Here is a 21,603-nt window from a genome sequence, read left to right as displayed (position 1 = left end):
AATTAGAGATAGCTGCGTTTTCGTTAAATGGTTCTATCCCATTTACATTGGATGAAATAACAACCGGAAACCCTGATAAATCTACCAACGTCCTTTTTTTTCAGTATGTACTTCAGCAGGGTTTCAGCTTGATTGTGGTGAATTTTTTTATGAACCCCTCCTAACACTAACTAAAGTATGTCGAAGAAGAGTGCTAAACCATGGGTATCTGGTAAAGAATAGAAAGGGCCATGAAAGATGGGAACATTAAAGACTTCCAAGGCCTCGCAAATTCCGTCGATTGGAAGACAGCGATAGTTCGCGTGGGGAAATCGGAGGTAAAGGATGATAGGAGAGGACTGACACAAATACAATGAAGCAAAGCCAAATTCAGCTGAGTTTTGCAACAGCTACATTCTGACAACGTGTGAGCAAGCAATGTATTGTAGCATTCACCAATAAGCCATTACATTATGACCACCTACCTAATACGGTGTAGGACCACCAGCCGGAAGAACCGCGGCCACTCAGGGAGACATCGATCAACCGGAGTTGCGAAAGGGCTCCAGTGTGTCCCATGAAAACATTCTCTCAGACCATCGCATTCCGGCCTGTCTCCATCTAACAATGTACTCAATGCCAAAGCCTCCGATGGTGATCGGGGTACACATGCTCCGTCATCGATATGATGAACCAGAAATATGGATTCATCAGACCAGGTGACCTTTTCCCAGTCATCCACAGTCCAGTGTGGATGACTTTGTGCCCACCGTATGCGCTACTGTCGGTAGTATGCAGTCATCATTGAGGTACGGCCTGGTCTTTTACTCCGCAGTTCAATGCGCAGCAACGTTCGCTGAACCGAGTACTGTGATACATTGCCCTGCTCACCACTGTTGTACCTCCGGCAGATTTCTAGAACTGTGGTCCTGTGGTCTCTGGAATCAATGAGCCGCTGTTGACACACAGCTGGACGACCTGTCTTTGTTTGCCCATCGTTGCCAACACTTTCGATACATTCTCACAACAATGGCAAGAGAGCAACCAACAAACCATGCCGTTTCAGAGATGATGGTGCCAAGGCGCTGATCCATCGCAATTTGACCTCTATCAAACTCGGAGAAACTGCCCACTTTTCCTATTATGACACCTGAGACACGACTAACAGTGAGCCTGTAGACCTGCTCTATACAGAGTGATCGGAAACAACTTGAACCGGACTGCGAGCCCGTAGACCTGCTCTGTACAGGGTGGTCGGAAACAACATCAACCGGGTATACGAACGTTAGGGGGTTGGTCGTACTGATAAACAATTTGAAAACAATTAATTCGATATCTCGAGCCGTTGTCATTTTATCAGTTGCTGAAGTTAACCAATCACATCGCTTCGCAGGCGAATTCAAATGGGCTTTGTGAGACGGTGTTACTACATCTGCACGTGGCTGAATAAAGGCTTGAGAGCGATGCCGAGAAATCAACATCAAACACGAACACACACAGTGGGTTTCATCCGGTGTCACCCTATGGCGCGTTCCGGTCAGCTCGGAGCTCCATGTTCAAATTTCTCCCGTTTTGTTTCCTTGATTGGTGCTCTCAAGCTGGTCTTAGGTCACGTACAGATGTATCGACACCACCTCGGCGCGAGATACTGAAATATCTTGTCAAATTATTTATCAGTATGACTAACCCTCTAACGCTCATATACTCGGCTCATGTTGTTTCCGACCACTCTGTATATACCACGCTGCCAGCTTGTCACGTGCGGTTATCCGCGCTCTAGACGTTATAAATGTTCCCAGGTCGGGGTGGTCATAACGTAATGGCGAGTCGGTGTATAGATGGCCAAAACAAATGCACGCATACGCCCTACATCATGAAACTTTACAACGACAATAGAGATGACATGTATGAAAATACTATTAATAATAACTCTGTGTGTTTAACGAACCTTCAACAGCGATTGATTTTAAGATACGTTGAAGTACTGGACTGGAACTTTGTACTTACGAGAAGTTCTTTAAAAAGCCAGCGAATTCTGCTGTAACGGGTCTCTCGCATTCAAACAGGCTTAAAAAGTCAATCGATTAAATGTTCGGATTCGATCTCACAACCTTGAACAAATGGGGCGACTGCCTAAGCAGCCATGCTACGCAGCCGATTTGAAAATGTTTCATCCAACGATATTTTGGCGGCATAACGTGACACTTCTGTACTGCAGGGAGTAGCCCATTACTCCATACGTCATACTTACACTCTCAACTGTTTTATAACGACCTACATTATATTACATAGACTGGCTGGAGGGGCTCATACAACGCTCTGAGCCGAGGAAACTTTTAACACGTCCACCATGTTTCCTGATGGCACTCATCAGCAGTTCGTTGTCAACAAGGAAAGATATCTAAGTCGTGTTCTGCAATTAACTGCACGAATAGAAGGAATACAAGAAGAAATGTGTCACTTTTTATTTTTATTTGTTATTTATTTATTTAGTTTTATTTTTGTATATCATTTTACTTTGTTTCTTGCTACCATCAGAGAACATGGCGGAGCAGCTTTCAACTTTCTTCAAAGATGGCAGGTCTTCCGTCAGTCTATGTAGTATAATATAGGTCGGTGCTTGCAAGCAAGATGGATGAACATCGTACAGGTTGACCAACTCGAGAAGTAAAATTTACCGCGTTAAATCGAGCATGAAATTTACCACTTCAAAATTTCTCGAAAGGGAAGACGATATTGTGTTTCTGACCCGTAAAGGGTCGTAGCATAATGCTACAGACATGCAGGAATAAGGTTGCAAATGGTTGAAAAACGTTAAGGAGCAATCACTCAGTCAAACAATCACCAATGATCTGTCGACCAGGTGGCAGATTCCCTACCAGTTATTTACCTAGATTTCTCTTAAATAATTTGGAAATTTATCGGACATCTCCCTTGGTAAATTTTCCCAATCCCTAACTCATCTTCCTATAAACGAATATTTGCTCCAGTGTGTACTCTTTAATTCCAACTTTACCTTTACTTTACGTTAACTTTGTGATCTTTAATAACACCACTCAAACTTATTCGTTTACTAATATCATTCCACGCCATCTCGCCACTGACTGTTCGAAATATACCGCTTAATTAAGCAGCTCGTCTCCTTTCTCCTAATTAGTCTTCCCAGCCCAAACTTTGCAATACTACTCTTTTGTCGAAAATCCCTTGGAACAAATAGGGCGGACTTTCTTTGGATTTTTCATTTTTCGAATAAAGTAATCCTAGTGAGGGCCCCATACACTGGAACCATACTCTAATTGTGGTCTTACCAGAGTCTCTACTTTACATCCTTACTACAACCCCTAAATACCGCCATAACCATGTGAAGAGATCAATAACCTTTATTCACAATCCCGTTTAGGTGATTGCCCCAATGAAGATATTTCCTTATATTAACACCTAGGTACTTACAGTAATCCCAATGTGGAACTTTCACTCAGTCAACGTAGTAATTTAAACGGAGAGGACTTTTCCTCTTTGTGAAACCCACAAACCTGACTGACGGCTATAAAATGGATGAAATGAAATGGCGTATGGCTTTTAGTGCCGGGAGTGTCCGAGGACATGTTCGGCTCGCCAGGTGCAGGTCTTTTGATTTGACCCCCGTGGGCGACCTGCGCGTCGTGATGAGGATGAAATGATGATGAAGACAGCACATACACCCAGCCCCCGTGCCACGAAATTAACCAATGATGGTTGAAATTCCCGATCCTAACGGGAATCGAACCCGGGACCCCTGTGACCAAAGGCCAGCACGCTAACCATTTAGCCATGGAGCCGGACATAAAATATATAGGAGAATACTATGGAACTTTGATATTTTTGAAACATTTCACCCACCCTTAAACTAAAAAAATATGAAGTAAAGCTGTATTAATGATGTTCAAGGAATGGGGTCAGAATTTTGAACCATTCTTCTTCTTCTTCTTCTTCTTCTTCTTCTTCCTCCTCCATTTTCGCAACCCCTGGTAGGGTCACGGGTGTAAACTGTCGCACGCTTGAACTTGACGCTGTTTTACCTCCGGATGCCCTTCTTGACACTAACGCTATGTGGAGGGATGTATTTACTATTGAGTTTTCCTGTACTGGTTGGTGGTGTAGTGTGTTGTGTACGTATAAAGAGAATTGTTTTGGAACAAACCCAAACACGCAGTCCCCAAGACAGAAGAATTAACCGACCTGGACTAAAACCCAGGGCCTACTGAACCGAAGGCCTCGACGCTGACATTGCAGCCAAGGAGCCGGACAGAATTCCAAACCATTATTTCCCGCCGGTGAATATAGAAATGTCTGGAGAGAATCACTTTAAGGTTAGTCGCTGACAGTTACCATGATTCAGGATTGAATAATAGATTTTCAGCTTTCCTACCATCGAAAATGGGTTTTCGAAGGTGAGTACATTTCATAAAATCAAAAAGTCATCTCTACAAGGGGAATCAAGTGGAAGGAAACGGCTATCATTATTTGTAATCTCGGCACGAGGATTGGTAGAATGATGGTTAGTCCTATGTTCGACCACTTCCGCCTCATGTCTGTAAAGATGCGTCCACGCTTGTATGAGGTCACCATATCTGTATCATATCGGCCTTGTGAAAACAGAGTTCTGTATCAAATATCATACAATGATTGGACCGGGGATGTTGCCACCGAGAGTCGGTCTTTTGCCGTCGCATCAAAGGGAAGATACGTGATACAGATATTGACAGTGTGGACGGGGTGTTTCCCCGATCAGCACTTCGTATCATCGCCTCGTGTACTGCGCATGGCCCGAGTTCCCATCACTGTTCCCTCCACCCCTACCCTATCACCGTCCTCCCCACTTCGTTTAGTTTTGCACGAACCTTTGTTTGGGGATCTTCCGATTTGAAGAAAAATGTATTCGGAGTGGTCCAGACAAACAGTTCAACAATTGATAAGTTGTTATCAACAAAAGACCATTTGTAGGTTGAAAAAGAATGACGCATAGGACGAAATCGTGAATGACGTAATATTAAAGTCCTTGGTTGGCAACCCAATCGCATCGTGCACAAAAAGAGTATCTGAAGAGCGGACTGCAGCCAGCTGCAGCTGGAGAGACATTTTCACTATAACGGAGCCAACACTCAACTGATGATACAAGACCGATGGATGGAAAACTGACAGAAGCGCATAGAAGATACAGGTACGTGATACAGATTGGGCAGCCTTGTCAAAAGACAGCTGTATCATGATCGAGTATCAGTTATTCTTGATACAGACACGCTGATCTGATACAAGTGCGGACGCACCTTCAGATGTGGACGGTACATTTTGCTCGTTTCCATAGTACTTACAGAGTGTCAGATAAGGAAAAGAGACACCATCAGCTAAACGTTTTGTGGTGGTGGTGGTACTTATTGTTTTAAAACGAATTAGGCCTACAACTGGGCAACCATTTTCTAGCACACATTGTATGTCAATATTTGTCGCGTTTCTGTACGGGGTCAGGTATGAAGTGAGTTGAATCTTCATAGGGAGTATTTAAGACCCGATGCCCTTCCTGGCATCAACCTCATCAAAGGAGTTAATGGGATGAAATGAATGACGTGGTGTATGACAGTAGAAGGGGAGAGGGTAAAACCCGGTGCTGGCATTTAGCCTACTCCTGTCGAATAGCATCAAGGGATCTACTCAAGGCTTAACGTCCGCTTTCCGACGGACGAATCACCATCAAGAGCGTCATATTCCCTCACTGCAGAGAGGTTTGAAATTGAATTCAGGCTTTTAGCACGCAATCTAGTGACTATAGATTGTATACCACCACCTTCCTTACCCTGCCGGCCAAGATTCTGAGGTGACTCCAACCGGCTAACCTCGATGTCATCAGACTTGATGCCTTAACAATCATGGCCACTTGGCGGGCTCATAGAAACCATATATTTTTAGCACAGGTGGTGCTGGTGATCATTGTTTTAAGAGGAAATACAACTAGGCAACCATCCTCTATATAACACTAATCAGAAAGAAAAATGGAAGGGATCCGACACTTCGAAAAATGAAGGTATCGGCCAAAGAAAGACGAAGGCTACGAAGTGCGTGAAAATGAAGGACTCCCTAGGCCTCGAGTGCTCTAATACCGTCGAGTTCGGAAAAGAACAAGAGTTGACCGAGGAAGGTCGGATAGGATAGATGAAAGTGAGCAGCCTGGCACAAGAAAGTGCCTATACTAAGCTAAGGTTCCGATGATCACCAATCCACGCTCCCAAATTTAGAGCCCTGGGGCCCTTTTTAGTCGCCTCTTACGATGGGCTGGGGATACAGTGGGTGTTATTTTACCGTCCCCAATCACAGGGAATTCTTGTAGCACACATCAGGATGAAAAAAAAAGATGAAGTCTGACCCTTTAAATGTATCGGGAAAGGAAAAGGCCGCGAAGGGTGTCAAAAAGAAAGAATCCGTAGGCCTCGCAAATCTAATACCGTCGGGGTTGGAAGAGAACAAGAGTTAACCGTGGAAGGTCAGATAGGAAAAAACTCAAGAGACTGGCACAACTTAAAATTACCAGATTTGGCTGGGACCCCGTGGTCACTAAACCACACTCTCAAATTGTGAGTCCCTGGGGATCCCTTTCAGTTTCAGTCTAGACAGGGGATGACATGGGTTGTGTATTAACAAACTTTCTACTCTCACATATGACTATAAAGCTTATTTAATTGATTTACAGAGTAGCAACAACTTCATAATTACAACAAGGGCATTGTTGTTCATTGCTTCATTGCCTTTCCTTTGCCTAGATATGAGGGTTGGCCTTTCTAGACATAGAAGTAATTTAAAGGAAACTTATTATTGTTTCTTTAGTAAAAATTAAAATAAGGAAGACACTGCTAATTACAAACTTCAACATATTTGTGCAATGTGGCCTTTTTTAAAACACTTCATCCTGTTCGCTTATACGAATCAAGCAGTAGGAAAGTTTTCCCCTCTCCAAACCCGAAATGTAACACACTTAGCACTCTTAAGGAGTGAATACATAGTTCAATATGTTTAATTAAGCTGTCTTGGGACACACTTGATCATCAGCTTTGTGATCTTATACGGTTAGAAATTGTCTGAAAAACTGTATTAGCCTCTCGGTGTTAGAATATATTGAAACGGGAATGCCCTGTCACCATTCGCCGTTCATGTATTTCTTGAGGAGAACGCGCTAACCCCCGACTGTCTGGATTCAAAACGATCGCTGAGCGCGCAGGCATCATGGGGGACAACATGCAAGCGAGCGCTGCTACAGAGTGCCAGCAAAGACCAAGTGACGTCACACCGAAAGTTCTATTCGATTCGACGGCATTTCACCACGAACGGAAGGGCAGATCGTAATTTGGAGAACGTCACCTGGTAGGCCTGGACAACAAATGCTACTGCCCAAAATTTCGTGAAAATCGGCGGAAGGATGGCCGAGATATGAATTTTTATAGAAGCTCATATTTCCAGTCTCGCCGTCCGACCTTGAGCAATATAAGGGGGTCGCCAGCCCCGAGGAGATCAGAGTGTGTGAGCGAGTACTTCGTCGTGAACCAGCCGCCTCGTTGTTCGGGCCCGCTGATGTGATACAGTTCGTTACTCTGTCCGGTCAAGGACCGGTGGCTGAAAGTACGTGATGCGAGTGTTGAAAGCCTTCTCAGTGGACTCTTAACTTCGCGTATAAGCGGAAAACTTATTCACTTAGAATATAGGTCTGTCGAGTCGAGTAACATTACTTCGTTTTGTGAATTTTGTAATTGAGGAGACTGTACAGTAATCACTAGATATTTTGAAACTGTGCTTAAAGGACTTAGGGCATAATGACTGTGCTTTAGTTGTTTCCTCTCCAAGAGACTGTGTCAGGTTATTTCGTGAAACTGTGCCCTAGTACAATTTTTTTTATGGACAGTGTCAATTTGTTTCATAAAGGACAGTGCCAAACTTTCTTTCAAAGACTGTGTCAATTCACTCCGTTAGAAAACAGTGTCGACTTTTCTTGTCATAAGACTGTGCCAACCTTCGCTTTCAAAAGACTGTGTCAATTCATTTCGCAGAACTGTGCTAACATTTACTTTCATAAAACTGTGCCGATATTTCCTTTCAAAGACTGTGCTGATTTGATTCGTGAAATACAATGCCTTTATTTATTTTCAAGCGACTATGTTAATTCAACTCATAAAGGACTGTGTCTATATTTATCGACGAAAAGTTGTATTAAATTACGTGTAAAACTGTGCCTCAGTGGAAAATTTATCTCTGAGAAACTACGTAAAATTTTTTGTTAAGACTGTGTCGTAATAGAACTTGGTTCTTTTCCACGAGACCGTGTCTTAAACTGTTTCTTTTCTGTCTTCGCAGAAACTTTAATTTATTTTTACGTGTGCTAGAACATTGCATGTGCTCAATACAAACAGTACAAAGAATGTGTCCATAGGAGTTAATTTCTTTTCTTTTCGCACTGAGATTACGTGAAGTGGTAAACAGTTGTATCTCAGAAAATTCCAGATTATTTTCACTACCTATCACTTCGAGTTCGACTGTGAATATTGCACAAACAATATTAATTATTTTCACAGAACTGTGATTTTGAATTCATCTCTTTTCCATAAGTAATGTGTGTCCAACACAGTTCCCAGTGGAACTTGTTCGACCAGTAAACAATGTCTTGCCATAATTTGCAGTGCAGTGCGGTAGAGAAGTGTCGTATCAGATTCTATTGACATTCAGTGCGAAAGTTACATTTCTCTACTCCCTTCATGGGACTTAGTGGAATACAAAACTGAACAACTATTCCACGCTGCACGACCATCAGACGACCGCCCCAGGTTCGAGTCTCCTTCAACATCAAGGGCTAACAACCGCCGTGGGACGACGCCGACAACGTGGGACGACGCCGATCACGTGGGACGACGCTTTCTCCACATCTTTGAGGACATTCATACCATTTGTCTGTAAAAGGTGATATCATTTCTATAAATTTTTAAATCAACTGCAAGTTCCACTTTAAATATGAACTCATTTCACTACCCTTCTCTCGTACTCTCTTAAGCATGAACCGTACACGCCTTGGCGTTAATCCATGCTCTCCATAATGCTGAAGTACGGGCGTTCCTGTTTCAATACATAAATCTGCAATTACTTAAATGTATGATTGAAGCAGGTGCCTAAGGGATTGAAACCATGTACTATCAGAGTATTTACCTGGCAAAATATAGAAAATATTGTATAAAGTTCATCTTTAGGGTAGCCGCTGTCAAGGTCCGAATTCCGTTTTCAAATTTTTGAACTGTGTTAATTCCGGGTTTTAATGTAGAGTGTGACGTTTACGAAACTGGGTTTGGATTCTTGGTCATGAGGAAATGCTGTATGTTAAATATGTAGTACGTTTTTTACATTTAGTCCCATTTAGTAAATTTGTGAAGACCAAGTTACATTGTTAAGATTCTACTTCTGTACAATCTCAGTGTTTCAACGGTGGTTTCTTGTAGGTGACATGTCTCTTTGCTTCACCTTAGTGATGTGTAGCGTAGTTAATAAGGTGCATGCATTGTCAAGGTTGCAGGATCGAGTCCTGATACAGTCCGTGGCATTTAAGAATGCTCAAATGCGAGAGATCCGTGTTAGTATATCTGCTGACACTTTAAAGAACCCCCTTTACAGGGAAAAAATCTCAGTACACTTGCGTTTCTTAAATCGATAGCACTGGAAGGGTTGGTAAACACAAAACATTATTATTGACATTCATGTGCCAACTACATTCGAAGAACTAACGCACCCGGTGTTGCACAGGGTCTTCTAGAAGACGTACCTGCTCTATCTGGACGACGTCATCGGCCTTGGATGGATCACCTCATCGATCACGAAGAACCCATTAAGTGACTCCAGGGTGTTGCATTTAAGGTGAGCCCCTACAGGAACTGTGTTCTTCTCAGGATAGAAGTGACAAATTTGGGTTTGGGTATAACAAAGTATGAAGTAAGTACTGACAGTGAGAAATTAAGGCAGTAGCTAGTGCCTTGGTAATGGATACGAGTTCTGTAACTGTCTAGTGCACTGCACCTACTGTCAACGTGCTGGGTGAACTCACAGCGTTGATTAAGCAAGGAAAATGGGTGTTAAGTACTCTCTGATAACGGTTCTAACGCATATATTTGCTGTTGGCTTGTACAGCAAAGTCTGCAAAATAAATTAAGGTTGCAAGATGAAACTTGTTGCCATTGAAACTTTCTGGGCTGTTTCTTTCAGATGAGTCTTTCTAGGATCGGTCGTGTCTACGGGGACGTCGTTAGCAGACATTGCACTATAATTACTTTCGTAGAAAGTTTTATTTAGTGAAGAAAACTCCGTACGTTCGTGTCAACGAATTTTCAAGCCACAGTTCGTAGTAATTTCACGCTACCTTCTTAACAGTAAGCTAACACACTTCAGCTTGAAACTGGCGATTCTACCTCTATAGCGCTAGTACCGATGGTATCAGCTGCCACATGGTACCCAGGGGAAGGTCTCAGAACTACTTGAAGAAATCAATAAAATTATGTACGAAAATCAGCAAATCTAAATACATATAAAATAAAAACTATTGTTTCTAGGATTTTAGATTGTACGCTCTAAAATTAGGGGTCACTCACTGAAAACTGTTCAATCGTTTTCTCACAGTTTCCATTACCGGAAGATGGCTTATCAAATTATATATAGACTCATCTCATTTGATACTGAATAGGCCTATCAGAGGAGGGATAATGACTTTTTACATCCCATTCTTATAAGTATATCCTACCGTTAGCCAGAAGTGTATGTAATGGAGCGGAAAAAACGGACAACTCTACATTTTTGTCTTTTCTTAGCATGTTGGGATTTTGAGTTCTTATTACAACTTACAGTGGTGTGGTCAGGTGTTTCAATCAGCTTTCAGGTTATTGGCTCAACATTCACATACGTTGATGTTATTTAACATCCCTTCTACTACGAATTATCATGAAAATGGAGTACTGGAAATTCGTCCTGAAATGTGGCTCCATAACGTGCCGTATATTCACTGGGATGAGTCTCACACTTAAGCCCTCTTAAATGTCAACTAACTGCTCCAGGTACCGACCCTGCAACCTATATGCTCAACCGACTTCGCTATGCCTTCAGCCATACATACATGCAGTGTACAGAATGGATTCCGCGAACTAGAGATTGATTGACTCTTTATTTCCACATTTCTAATAATAATATTAGTATTTTTACGTCTAGCTAAAAGATTTCGGGAGACGTCGAAATGACGGAGTTTCGTTCTACGGATGTTCTTTTTCGCAGTGGTGAATCTTCCAACACGAGACTAGTGTACTGTATTTGAACATCTTCAAAGACCACTGGGCTGAGCCGGGATCGAATCCGCTCTCTTCTGCCCAGGAAAACTGCGCTGTACTATCTGAGTCAGTCTTGTCTTAGTAAATACTAGCTGTAGTACCCGGCGTTGCCCAGATAGTTTCTGAATATTTACCTTTAAGATTTGCATTACCAGTTAGTTATGCGTGATGTGAATTTTTATAGAATTCCTTTTTGACTTGCAGATTGATATGTTATGATCTATTATGTAGTTTTAGAATTATTTAGATGTGTTTGATTTCAAGTTTTAGATTATTTAATTTTCGAGTAAAACTTCGTCCTTATGGAAGCTCGAATCGACTGGGAAGTATTTGAACCTGTCAAAAATTAATAAGTGATAACTATATGTATTTAGCCGTCGCACTATAGATACGATGTACAGGATTTCAACTGTCAATGAGACTGTCCCCCTCACGCCCCCCCCCACCACTAACAGAGAAAAATCTGGATTGTCACCATTCATCTCTGTGACCCAGAAAACTGTAGATTCGACACTGTTTTCGATTATTTTTATATTTCACTCCCCCCCCTCACCCACACCCCGAATGGGGCAGAACATGAATTTTAAAAAATTCGGAGTGTCACTAATCATTTCAGCGACCACGAAAACTATGGATTCGATAATATTTTAGATTATTTTTATACCACCTCCCTCGCCCCCTGCCATAAGGGTGCTAGGGGTGTCTTACCCTCACGCGGTTTGTCTCCTGATACTAATTGGTAAGTGTACCAAGTTTGGTGAAATTGCTCCAGTGGTTTAGGATGTGTCATTTACACACCCACACACACACCCATGCACACACATACATAAATTTTTATATAGATTAAGAAGAAGAAGATACGATTTTTATATATAGGTTTTGGATTAATTTTATATCTCACCCCCTTCGCTCCCCACTTGGACTTGCAAAAAATCCGGAGTATTACTATTCATCTCAGAGACCCTGAAATCTATGGATTCGAAACTGTTTTTAATTATTTCTATATCTCACCCCTCCTTTGCTCCACACCTAAAAGGGGGCTGGACTTCGACTTTAAAAAATTCTAGAGTATTACTTTTCAACTCAACGACCCCGAAAACTATGAATTCGACACTATTCTCGATTATTATTATAACTACCCCTCCCTGACCCCCTCCCTTAAGGGCGCTAGAGATGGCTTACCCCCACAGTGATCGTCTCCCGATAGTAAGTAATACGTGTACCAAGTTTGGCTGAAATTGCTTCAGTGGTTTAGGAGGAGATGTGTCATTTACACACACACACACACACACACACACACACACACTTTCATTTTTATATATATAGTAAGATTTTTATACTCGTACTTCACCCCCTTTCCATCCCCGCCCAAAGGAGTCCTATGAGTGCCTTACACAGCAGTATATTTTTTCCAGATATTAAGTCTTATTTGTACCAATTTTGGTTGGCAGCTATGCCCAAACGTACATACATAATCTCATTGCTCTAGAACCCTGGAGCTGACGTTGCCATAGTTACGGCAGTTCATTTCTTTATCCGATTCCTAGAGCAGGGGTAGTGTGGTGCCAATATCTCCGTAACGGTTGGTTTTAGGGCCTTAAAACATGGTTTTCGGGCCCGTAGGGCTTACCGAGTTTTGTTCTTTGCGTCAAGAGGATTAAATTGAGCTTTGTCTCGTCCTTATACGACAAATTCGATATTTTGCCTATATTAGCCTATTACTTTTATATTTCTCCCCCGTGCCCCCCCCCCACATCGAATTATTTTGAAAATAAAATACACTGACTGACAGAGCAAATGCAACACCAAGAAGGAGTGGTCAGAACTTTATGCCAATTGCAGGGTAGACTGACGTCACTGAGGTATGCTCATGATGTGAAATGCGCCGCTGTGCTGCGCACGTAGCGAACGATAAATGAGACACGGCGTTGGCGAATGGCCCACTTCGTACCGTGATTTCTCAGCCGACAGTCATTGTAGAACGTGTTGTCGTGTGCCACAGGACACGTGTATAGCTAAGAATGCCAGGCCGCCGTCAACGGAGGCATTTCCAGCAGACAGACGACTTTACGAGGGGTATGGTGATCGGGCTGAGAAGGGCAGGTTGGTCGCTTCGTCAAATCGCAGCCGATACCCATAGGGATGTGTCCACGGTGCAGCGCCTGTGGCCAAGATGGTTGGCGCAGGGACATGTGGCACGTGCGAGGGGTCCAGGCGCAGCCCGAGTGACATCAGCACGCGAGGATCGGCGCATCCGCCGCCAAGCGGTGGCAGCCCCGCACGCCACGTCAACCGCCATTCTTCAGCATGTGCAAGACACCCTGGCTGTTCCAATATCGACCAGAACAATTTCCCGTCGATTGGTTGAAGGAGGCCTGCACTCCCGGCGTCCGCTCAGAAGACTACCATTGACTCCACAGCATAGACGTGCACGCCTGGCATGGTGCCGGGCTAGAGCGACTTGGATGAGGGAATGGCGGAACGTCGTGTTCTCCGATGAGTCACGCTTCTGTTCTGTCATAGTCACCGCAGACGAGTGTGGCGTCGGCGTGGAGAAAGGTCAAATCCGGCAGTAACTGTGGAGCGCCCTACCGCTAGACAACGCGGCATCATGGTTTGGGGCGCTATTGCGTATGATTCCACGTCACCTCTAGTGCGTACTTAAGGCACGTTAAATGCCCACCGCTACGTGCAGCATGTGCTGCGGCCGGTGGCACTCCCGTACCTTCAGGGGCTGCCCAATGCTCTGTTTCAGCAGGATAATGCCCGCCCACACACTGCTCGCATCTCTCAACAGGCTCTACGAGGTGTATAGATGCTTCCGTGGCCAGCGTACTCTCCGGATCTCTCACCAATCGAACACGTGTGGGATCTCATTGGACGTCGTTTGCAAACTCTGCCCCAGCCTCGTACGGACGACCAACTGTGGCAAATGGTTGACAGAGAATGGAGAACCATCCCTCAGGACACCATCCGCACTCTTATTGACTCTGTACCTCGACGTGTTTCTGCGTGCATCGCCGCTCGCGGTGGTCCTACATCCTACTGAGTCGATGCCGTGCGCATTGTGTAACCTGCATATCGGTTTGAAATAAACATCAATTATTCGTCCGTGCCGTCTCTGTTTTTTCCCCAACTTTCATCTCTTTCGAACCACTCCTTCTTGGTGTTGCATTTGCTCTGTCAGTCAGTGTACATCCCATGTTACTCATTGGCAATGCATCTTTCTATAGGTGAAGAAATTTTTAAAATCGGTTCAGTAGTTTTTGAGCCTATTCGTTACAAACAAACAATTTTTTCCTCTTTATAATATTAGTATAGATAGAAATGTAATGAAAGCTCACTTGCACGGAAGTGATAGGAGAAATTGTGCGTGTGCGTCCATCCCTTGTCCCGTTTCTCTACGGGGTCTCGGATATGTAGTTTTCCGTTGTTTCCCAGTTTCACACCAGGCAAATGCTGGGGTTGTACCTTATTAAGGCCACGACCGCTTCCTTCCCACTCCTAGCCCTTCCCTGTCCCATCGTCGCCGTAAGACCTATCTCTGTCGGTACGACGTACACTACCGCTCATTAATTGCAATACACCCAATAATTGACATCTAGTTCTCTGTAGATAAGGTCTAATACCGTGGGTACGGTTGAGGGAGCAAAGGAATAGTACAGCAGTTGTACACATGTCACAATTTTTGTTTGTGGTCATCGAGGTACAATAGTATCCAACAAACAATGTTGTGTACATAAACGTTATGTATAACCCAGCCAGCGAATTGTTGCCGGTGGCGGAAATCGGAACTAATGCGCTCTGCCCAGCTACACGCCTGCGATAGAAGTGCAGTTGTCGCCAGCGAAACCTCATCGCATGTCGTGTGAGTGTATGATTCGTGCGTTGTAGATTAGTAAACCCGTGTACGTAAGTAAGTACGTACGTAAGTGAAAACAGTTAATAGAGTATATTGTTCGTGGAGAAGTGGAGTAGATGTACGTTAACATCTAGTACACAGTACATGGGACGAATAATAATAATAATAATAATAATAATAATAATAATAATAATAATGGAAAGGCCGAAACAGGAAAAGGGAAAATGGACTCATTCAGCGGAGAAGAAAATGATATACAATGTCGTGCAGTTTTGTAAGCAAGAGAAAAAAGAGAACAAAGTAATTATACCTCTTTAAAAAGCAATTTTAAGGGAGGCACATATGGTTGGAAGTCCGAAAAAACCGTAAGAAATATTTTGAAAGACATTGAATAGGCGGAGAAAACCGGCGAAAAGGTTATAACACCACGAAAAATACGGTCTGAAAGAAAAGTGATTTCTGCGGAAACAGCTTGTATTTGCGAAACATGAAACGCAGTTTAAGGGAGGAAAGGAAACTTTCCGGAAAATTGTAAGAGAAATGGGGTTTTATTTCCGGAAGTGTAAAAATAAACTAACTATCCTCGCAGAAAGGTCAGACATTGTTGCTAGACGTGCGGACTACTTACCAGTTATAGGAAATAACGCGAAGGGTCCAAATAAACCAGCAGTGTACACGGATGAAACGTGGGTTCATACACACTACACTGTAAATAAATGTTGGCAACATGAAGATGTCGCAGGGGTTATGACGAATCACAGTCAAGGACAACGAGCTATTGTTGTCCATGCGGGAGGAAAAATGGGTTTCATAGAGGGAGCAGATTTAATTTATGACTCAAAATCCAAATCACAAGATTACCATGATGAAATGAATAGCTGCATTTATCAGAAATGGATAGAAGATAAACGTATTCAAAATATTCCACCCGAGAGCATAGTTGTTAACGATAACGTGTCCTATCATGCTGTGGAAGTCAATAAAGCCCCCCACTAATGCATCTCGTAAGGCTGAAATGGTAGACCGGCTTACTCAGCATAACATATATTGTGATCCCACTTGAAGACGAGCTGAATTTTTGAAACTTATAACACGTAATAAGCCGCAACCGGCATATGGAGTGGATACAATGTTAGAAAAAAAGGGGTTTACTGTCTTAAGGCTCCCTCCATACCATTGCGAACTTAATCCGATTGTACTTTTGTTAAAACAAAAGATTGCTGCTAAAAATGTCTCTGCTATTAGCTTAAAAACCCTAAAGGAACTGACCAACACTTCTTTACGTGAAATCACTCAACAGGACTGGGCAAAAGCTTGCGAAAAAGTACGAACAATTGAGGAAAGTTATTGGTACAGGGATTGGTTAATGGAGGAAGCCATAGAAAATGTCATCATAAATGTTGGCCTTGACAGTGACGATAGTGATGATGAAAATACAAATGAAAATGAGTGTCGTGACAACACTGAACAAAGTGATATGGGTACTGATACTGATACTGAAAGTGAGAATAGTGAGACCGACACAGCTGATGAAGAACCTGGTGTAGTTGGGGACAAAACATGACGGCCTCAGTTCCTAGAAGCGAGCTGGAAGCCAGTAGTCAATCACACCCTGCACCCTGCTGAGTTAACGAGTTGTAAGTGACCCTTGTTTGTTTTGGAGAGGCTGCCAAACCACTTTCTTCCTTACTCTCTGTAGTATTTACCCTTTCTTCGTGTACAGCAGTAGCCGATTTGGCAACTCTGGCTGCAGTAGAGGTAGTAAATCCTATAAGTCGCTAATACACACCGAGCTCCCGCTGGAAAGTAGTGGTGTGAGGCGAGGTCGTTATGATTTGTCCCCAACTATATCTATCCTTTGTGTGCAGGACCTTCATCGTCTAGTACAATCAACGAGCTAGCTCGTTGAGTACAATGTAACTTCAAGCAGGTTAGTGGTACTGTTCTCATTGTATGACTGTACGGGCGATCCCCCTCTTGCCCCTCTCCCGTCTGCGGCAGCCATACTGTGGCGAGCTGACGTAATGTTTACACAACAGCCCCGCTCCATCTCTAGCGGTAACAATTCCCTGGTGGAGTAGTACCTATCGGATATGTTTATTTACCTATTTGCCGACGGACGCCGTATTTGGTGCACCTGTGTTGTTCCCTGTAGTGATGTGATATCTGCAGCGAACGGCAAGCATTGCTACGATACATAACATGTGGTTCCTGCATGTCAGTTCCTTCGTGACAGTTGAAGTGTGCACATCGCTAGTATGGCTCCACGAATGGAGATATCCATAGAAAAAGTGCTGCAATTGTAGCACTTAGCCAAGCAGGTTTATCTGTTCGCCAAATTGCGAAACAATGTAGTGTGTCTATAGGGGGAGTGCAATACACCCTTCACCGCCAGAAGACAACAGGTCGCAATAAGGACATAAGTTACCACGACCAGAACGACCTCATAAAACAACTAAAAGTGATGATAAATATATCTGAATTACCAGTAAGAGAATTAGATTCAAAACAGCGCCCCAAATTCTTGCAGAATTGGTAGAAATGAATACGACAATAATATCTTTTGTAAAAATAAGACTGATTGAAGCCGGCTTGAAAGGATGTGTCACAGCAAGAAAACCCCTTCTAACGCCCATAAATAAACAGATGAGACTTGAATGGGCTAGAAAACATCGTAATTGGACATTGGAAGAGTGGACGAAGGTGTTATTCACCGATGAATCCATGTTCGAAATTTTTGGAACCAGAAGTAGAATATTTGTTCGCCGATTTGTAGGGGAAAGGGTAGCCCAGCAGTGTGTTCGACCTACAGCTAAACACGGTGGAGGTTCTATTATGGTTTGGGGATGTTTTGCCGGAGATAGAGTTGGCGACATTGTGAAAATAGAAGGATGTATGGGTCAGAAGCAGTACCATCGCGTACTTCAGTACCATGCAATACCAAGTGGATTGCGCGTAATAGGGAAAGGGTTCACCTTACAACAGGATAATGACCCAAAACATCGGTCGGCATACTGTACGAACTACATTGCATCAAAGGAAAAACAGAAAGTACTGAAAGATATGGTATGGCCGTCCCAAAGCCCCAGTTGTAATTCCATTGAAATGGTCTGGGATGAAGTGGACAGACGTATTAGGGAAGTTAATACATCCAGGAAGGAAAATCTCTGGAATATTGTTAAGGATGTGTGGAATCATATAGATTCACGATACCTACAAAAACCGATTGACCGCATGCCTCGAGTTTGTGAGGCAGTCATTAAATCCAAAGGAGGATACTTTGATGAAAGTAAAATATAATGATTGTGATTGTTTTATATATGTGTAAGTTAATATAATTACTTTTCGTGAGAAATAACGTTTGATTTGTGTTGTAAATCTGAAATACCAGGGGGTAGTGAAATTAATGAGCGGTAGTGTAAAGCAAATTGAAAGGAAAAGAGGACAAATTGAGGCAAATATTCATTTATAGGACGAGGAGTAAGGGATTGGAATAAATTATTGAGGGAAATTCAATAAATTTCCAAGTTCTTAGAAAATGTTTAAGAAAAATTGATAGGGAATGTGCCACCTGGGCGACAGCTCTAAATACAAATCATTGATTGAGGATGATAATGATGATCAAAGGGTATCGATGAACGTGACGATGGGAATAGAGTGAATATAACTCCCTCATGTGGATCAGTAATACAGTGTCAGCTTCTGGATCCCACGATCATGGGTTCAAATCCAGCAGCGACAGTCAGATTCCTGAAGGACAGAAAAAAGTCCATTCGATACTCCATGCCGTACGATTTCGACAAGTAAAAGATCTCGGGTGACACATTTAGTGTTTACCAGACTAAGGTAGTTAAAACTCAACCTCACATCACCCAACAGTGATCTGCTTCTCCACCATCTGCTGGAGTGAAACTGATAGTTGAAACTGACAAGTAAGCAGCCTAAATGGATCAAATAAAAATGCCTGCACACGAAAGCTGAGGACATAAATGTATTATTATTATTATTATTATTATTATTATTATTATTATTATTATTATTATTCCGCCTGGTGACCATGATAGTTCAACATTCAACAACCTCAACAAATATCATTGGGTACAGCAATGCTACTGTTCAGGACAGCCATATCACACTCAGCGACCTGATGACAATAGAAAAAGTCAAGGCCCGATATCTCAAGAGAATTCTAGGCATTGGAAAATCAGCCCCTTCAAGGTTAACACATGTTCTAACCAAAGAGGACTATTTCATTGACGATATCAAAACACAGTTTTGTCTACCAAACACCAAGCCCTACGAGAATACACGCCAAACTTTAAACGAGAGAAGAAATGCTATTTGGTCCGACTTCTACTCCACGGACGCCATAATGACGAAAGGGTGGAAGCAAGCAAATTACGAGCTACGGCACGTAATTACACGTTACGCCACTCCTGGATTTCACCACAGATTCTGCCAAACCAAAAACTTCCACCAGCCGAACGAAGACTGTATGTGTAACCTGTGCAACGATCATTGTGAAAGATACCATGCACAAAACTGCAAAATGAGGACAACCTGAGTAACAAGAATGACATGAGCATAGTTGACCATCTGTACAAAAATTGTTTTTACACATTGTGCGCTTTTCATTTAATAATAATAACTCCCTAATATTTTGCCAGAAATATAAAAACTGAGACTCTTCAGTATTTGAAATTCATCATTCGTAATACACTTGAAATAAATCACATTAATGAGGTTGTAAATAAACGTTATAGATGTCTTCATATGGTTATCAGAGTATTTAGGGGTTGTAGTAAGGATGTAAAGGACAGGGCGTATAAGTCTCTGGTAAGATCCCAGTTAGAGTATGGTTCCAGTGAATGGGATCCGTACCAGGATTATTTGATACGAGAACAGGAAAAGTTCCAAAGGAAAGCAGTGCGATTTGTTCTGGCTGATTTTCGACAGAAGAATATAGCGTTACAAAAAAAAAGGTGCAAACTTACGCTGGGAAGACTTAGAAGTAAGGAGAAAAGCTGCTCGTCTAAGTGGTATATTCCAAGCTGTCAATGGAAAGAGATAGTGGAAATCAGCTTGAGTGGTGCTTTTAACCCGCGAGTGGTCGCTATATGAGATTTTCTCTCACATTATTTTTTATTGCGATATTACTTCACAGTGATGAAAGGGAGGTGACTGTTCCCTCTTCTAACTGAGTTTATAACTGTCGTGAGTAGAGCGATTCACATTTGAAGGGTAAGCACCTCCTCCCCTAGTCAGAACAAAGGTTCCTATATGACCGTGCGCACTGAGTGAGGGTTTCTCTCATCGCGCGACCAATGGCGTTGGTGTTATGTTGAAGTAGAGCGGTAAACTTACTCATGTTGTACGCGTTAGTATTTGTATTATGAGCACTTCTTGTTTTTGAAAATGTTATTGTGTTCAGAAACCTTGCTTTGTACGTAAATATTACTAGATATAATGCATGTGTGAGATTTAATTTTTTTACAACTCCAGGACGGAAGTTATTTTTGTGTTCATTGCATATGTTATTTTAAGTAGCAATTTGTGTCTTTAATAAACAGCTAATCATTTCATATTTATGTCCGGCTCCATGGCTAAATGGTTAGCGTGCTGGCCTTTAGTCACAGGGATCCCGGGTTCGATTCCAGGCAGGGTCGGGAATTTTAACCATAATTGGTTAATTTCACTAGCACGGGGGCTGAGTGTATGTGTCGTCTTCATTATCATTGCATCCTCATCACAGTGTGCAGGTCGCCTACGGGAGTCAAATCAAAAACCTGCACCTGGCGAGCCGAACTTGTGCTCGGACACTCCCGGCACTAAAAGCCATACGCCATTTCATTTTCCTTATTTCATTTTTATCTAAAATATATAAGGTAGAACTTGCGTTTGATTTCAGTGGTAAATTTCAGCCTTACGCCCCACTAAACTGTGAAAAATGTCATATTTATTTTAATGTGAAAGTCTCACGCGTGACCACTCGCGTTACATTTTGGCTAGCGACCACTCGCGAGTTAAAGGTGGGAAAGATCATAATATGAAGATAAAATGGAATTCAAGAAGACAAATAACGGCAAATATTTTATTGGAGGCATCTTCGAAAACCATAATAGTGGTACGTAAAACCAGTAACGTTATCATATTTCTCTTTCAGGAGGAGGAACTAGGGAATGGAATAAATTATCGAGGGAAATGTTCATAAATCTCCAAGTTCTTTGAAGTAATTTAAGAAAAGATTAAGTAAACAACTGATGGAACATCTACCACCTGGGTGACAGTTTTAAATGCAGGTCACTAATAATTTATTTATTTATTTATTGATTAATATAATGTTTGTTTGATTGATTGATTGATTGATTGATTGATTGATTGATTGATTGATTA

At 42.4% G+C, this 21,603-nt stretch overlaps 1 pseudogene; it reads left to right on the top strand.

Moving 5' to 3' along the window:
- Positions 1 to 17,119, top strand: part of LOC136866835 (uncharacterized) — a 34,707-nt pseudogene extending 17,588 nt beyond the window's left edge.
- Positions 17,120 to 21,603: the final 4,484 nt, after the last annotated feature.

The sequence above is a fragment of the Anabrus simplex genome, chromosome 3 (assembly GCF_040414725.1).
Source record: "Anabrus simplex isolate iqAnaSimp1 chromosome 3, ASM4041472v1, whole genome shotgun sequence".
Classification (NCBI taxonomy): domain Eukaryota; kingdom Metazoa; phylum Arthropoda; class Insecta; order Orthoptera; family Tettigoniidae; genus Anabrus; species Anabrus simplex.
This window is presented reverse-complemented; position numbering and strand designations above follow the sequence as displayed.